General features: G+C 37.5%; 1 non-coding gene across 1 annotated transcript; it reads left to right on the top strand.

Moving 5' to 3' along the window:
- The first annotated feature begins 4,202 nt into the window (after positions 1-4,202).
- Positions 4,203-4,309, top strand: LOC125092487 (U6 spliceosomal RNA). The gene has a single exon (XR_007124949.1). It is a non-coding gene; the product is annotated as a U6 spliceosomal RNA (small nuclear RNA).
- Positions 4,310-4,723: the final 414 nt, after the last annotated feature.

Below are 4,723 nucleotides of genomic sequence, written 5' to 3'. Positions count from 1 at the left end.
ATTTAATTAAACCTAATTTGCTCTATTTTCTAAGCTTAAAATTGAAACAAAATGTTTTTGTGAAAGGCAAAGTGCTAAAGGATCACAGAAATAGGGGGCACCTGAGTGACTTAGTTGGTTAAGCCAGTGCCTTCGGCTCAGGTCATGATCCCAGAGTCCCAGGATCGAGTCCTGCATCGGGCTCCAAGCTCTGCGGGGAGTCTGCTTCTCCCTCTAAACTTCCCCCTCTCATGCTCTCAAATAAATAAATAAAATCTTTTTTTTTATAAAAAGGATTACAGAAATAGGTATAGAGTGGATATTTTAGATGCCTGCATTTTGTTTTAGATAGCTGACTAATATCGATAATAACAGATTAGATCCCCCCACTTTTTTAAGTTTTTATTTTAATTCCAGTTAGTTAACATATAGTGTTATATCAGTTTCAGGTATACAATACAGAGATTCAAGAACCCCCAAATGTTTTAAAATATCAGTTGAATGTGAACATTCACTATGAAAGTCTAAACCATTGGCCTCCTTTGAGTAATAAGGAGTCCCACTGGTGCAATTATAATGAATGTAAATGTAGAAAACCTCTATTAACACAACTTCTCGGGAAGACATTCTTTCCTAAGGCAAGAGAAATCTCTGTTTCAAACTACACTGCCATCTTAACCATCCTCCATTTAAAACCAAAGTTCTGCTTATACCAGAGCATCTTAAACTTCAGTATACATAAGAAAGACTCAAGAGGAAAAAAATAAAACCACTTGGAGAGCCTGCTAAACATGCATATTCTGAGGCCCCCACATTGGTCGTGATTCAAAAGATCTTGGTGGAGCCTGAAAACTCTGTATTTTAAACAAATAACCCAGATAGTAGTTTCGTAAATGATTCAAGGACGACATTGTGAGAAACACTGGCCCACACAATGTTTTCTTTCTCCCTTTGCATTAAGCTGTTTTGAATCCTTGCATTATAAATCTTTCTAGTATCTCTCTTGAGAGACTTCTGTATGCCCTAATCAACTTTCACTAACATTCCCTGGGCTCCATGTCACCTCATTAGCCTGAACTGGAAAAAGTTACATTTTCTACATTTTCCTTCTCCAGACTCATACCTCTCAGGCCTTCACACATGTGAATTTCCCTTTGAAAGTTCCAATTAGCGTCACCCTTCTGAAAGACATGCGGTCTTCCATATGCCAATCAGATTTCCACCTGTTTTAGAGCAGGATCTTTTCAAGTAAATACATAAGTTCTGTTTCTTGCAAACCTTCCTGTTACCAAAGAAAGGCTTATCGAAGCCTTTCCTGTCCTTAATACTACTCCATAGAGTGGGCAAGATAAAACAAAGGAGGGGTTGCTTCAAACCCACCCATTTAGCATCTTATTAGCAGCTCAAGAGAAAAAAGTTGTCAGTGAAGAGCTAGAATCATATTTTCTTGAAAATTCAGAATTGTCTGTTGATATGAAGTATCCAAGTTCTCACACAGCCTTTATACTACAGATGAGAATAAATAACAAACTACCACCCAGAAACTCACTTGGCGAGCTTTTCATATAGATCAATGGCTGGGCCTTGCCCAAGACCAGGGTTTCTCAACTTTGGCACTACTGACATTATGGCCAGATAATTCTTTGCAGTGAAGAGCTGTTCTGTGCATCGTAGGATGTTTCAAAACATCACTGGACTCTACCCACTACATGTCAGTTCACCTCCCCCTCAGTCATTACAACCAATATTATCTCTAGACATTGGCAAATGTCCTTTAGCAGAGGGGGAGCAAGATTGCCCCACTTGAGAGCTATGGACCAAATAAATTAGACCAAATATATTGGAATGTCTAGGGGTGGAACCTGATAGTCTTTAAAAGCCCCCCAGATAATTCCAACATGCAGCCAGGGTTGAGAGCCACAGCTTTAGACTGATCTTTGAGCCTCAGTTTTCTCACCTGTAAAATGAGAAGATGAAAATATCTACTTCATAGAGTTGTTCTAAAAATCAAATGAAATAATATGTGTGAAAATGTTTTGTGAATTGTTAAATAAATATGGTATTTCCCCCATCTCTTCTGAAACATGAATCCAAGGGTCATCAAATTGTCACCTGTAGGACAAATCTAGCTCATCTCCTGTTTTTGTATGATCTGAGAGCTGAGTGGTTTGTATATTTTTAAAACAGTTGACTAGAAATCAAAAAAAGATTAATTTGTGACCCATGAAAATTATATGAAATTCAGATTTCAGTATTTATTAATAGAATTTTATTGGAATTTACAGAGTCTGTGGCTGCTTCTGCATGATAAGTTGAGCAGTTACAACAGAGCACTTATAGCCCACAAAGCCTAAAATATTTACTATCTGGCCCTTTACTGAAGTTTGAGGACCACTGCCCTAACTGAATTAGCCATTTACTCTAGTTCTGAGAGAGACTGAAAGAAGGGATGAAAGGCAAAATTCAGACAGTGAAATTGTGTTCCTTGCTCTAAACCACATAAATGAAGTTGAGATAGTTTAAAAACATTGTCATTCACTGAAACACAAAACACAATTTCTTCCTTTAAATTAAAGTTCCTTTTGGAAAGAAAAAACAAAATTCTATGCCCATTTCACTGGCAAGACATTTTTTACCCCCTGTTTTGGCAATTAAAATGCTTCATATTTGTCCATGTTTGCTGGAATTCTGTTTTCCAAGAGGTTATCAAAAGCTCTGAACTTTCCTTCCTCTACCTTAGCTACTACAAAACTGGAAAAAGAGGTTCAAAGTAGCTGATTTTCCTGATTTTCCTATCTCAATTTTCTTGATCTGGAGACAGTCCCTTCTACATGGGAATATAGGCTGGAAATAATGAATGTCATAGTAAGGCAGTGCAGAGGTGATTAAGACAACAGTTTCTATGCACTGAACTAGTTACAGATGAAGTGATTGGTCTGGCAGTTACTTCGAAATAGTCGGGGAGGGGTGCCTGGCTGGCTCAGTTGGTGGAGCCTGCAACTCTTGATCTTGGGATGGTGAGTTCGAGCCTCATGTTGGGTGGGGAGATTTCTTAAAAATAAAATCTTAAAGAAAAAAAACAGGGGTGCCTGGGTAGGTCAGTTTGTTAAGCATCTGATTCTTGGTTTCAGCTCAGGTCATGATCTCAGGGCCCTGGGATTAAGCCCTACATCAAGCTCTGCTTGGGATTCTCTCCTTTTCACTCCCTTTCACTCTCCCTCTCCCCCTGTGTGCACTCGCTCTCTCTCTCTCACTCTCTCTTTCTTTGCTCAGATAGACAGATAATCTTAAAAAATAAACCCAAAATAATGGGGGAGGGTGGTTGGAGATACATATGAAACAAGAGTGACTCTGCACTGATAATTATTGAAACTAAACAAACAATAGGCACATGGTTACTCATCTCATTATTCTTTCTATATTTGAGGAATTCAAATATAGATAGAAATATAGAAATATTTGAGAATTTCAATAACAGTTTTTTATTTTTTATTTTTTCAGGTGTTCAATATATATTTATTGAATGACTAAATATAAGAAAATAATAACAAATTACAAGAGGAAGGTCTAATATTTCCTTGAATTAAAGCTTTGTATCTTTAAAGATTTTTTTTTTATTAGACACACAGAGAGAGATCACAAGTAGACAGAGAGGGGGAAATAGGCCCCCTGCTGAGCAGAGAGCTGGACATGGGACCTGATCCCAGAACCCTGAGATCACGACCTGAGCCGAAGGCAGATGCTTAACCCACTGAGCCACCCAGGCGCCCCAAAGCTTTGTATCTTATAGATACATCTAAATCCTCTCATATAACTATAAACTATATGATCAGCCTGAACCAGGCAAATATATACTGTGAAAATACAAGACTATTGCATGCCATGCAGAGCTGATGACTTTTATTAACTTCTGAACAGCAGAAAGCATGGTATTTAAGAAAAACCATAAAAACAAAATCTTTCTCAAGTGTCAGATGAAGCCACAAATGCTTCCAGGCAGATAGGAAAAGCCCTAAATTTTCTTCTGAAGCAGTCCTTTAATATTTTTATTTCTTAGAACTTGGGCCAAGAGAAGACAGTTCCCCAAAATTCTTTACCCCTAGCTCTTAGCAAAGTGTCTAGCATGTCATAGGGGCAAAATAAATATTTATTGAGTGGATAAACAAACCTAGATGCTTTATGCTACAAGATCCTTCAGGAGAATAATAAGAATCATGATAACGGTGCTCACTTCAGCGGCACATATACTACAATTGGAACAATATAGAGAAGATTAACATGGCCCCTGCACAAGGATGACATGCAAATTCATGAAGCATTCCATATATTTTCTCTGGCAGTAGAGGGAGTCTCTTTAAGAAAATAGTTTGAACAGTTTGTTAAAATTTTCCATCGTATTTCATTTCTGTAACAGTTGATATCTGGCTGTCCTTTTTATAATGCAGAGTGAGAACTTCCCCTACCATGTCTGATAAATAGGCAAGTTCCATTGCCAAGAATGTGTTGTCCAAACTGCCTGTTTAGTTTTTAAAGATGGAACTCCACCCTTTGCTTGGTTTTAAGTATGTATGGAATGTTATGATAGGACATAGTAGTAGTGGTGGTCAGACAAATAGAAATGGTGGGGAGACAAAAATATACATGTAAAATAAACTCAGTATTTTAATAAAGAAAAAGAATCATGATAACAGCAAATAGTAACAATTATTGAGAATTTATTATGTGCTAGATACCATGCCAAACA

Source organism: Lutra lutra, chromosome X, assembly GCF_902655055.1.
Source record: "Lutra lutra chromosome X, mLutLut1.2, whole genome shotgun sequence".
Lineage (NCBI taxonomy): Eukaryota > Metazoa > Chordata > Mammalia > Carnivora > Mustelidae > Lutra > Lutra lutra.
Note: the sequence above shows the minus strand (reverse complement) of the source record. Positions and strands in the feature narration are given on the sequence as shown.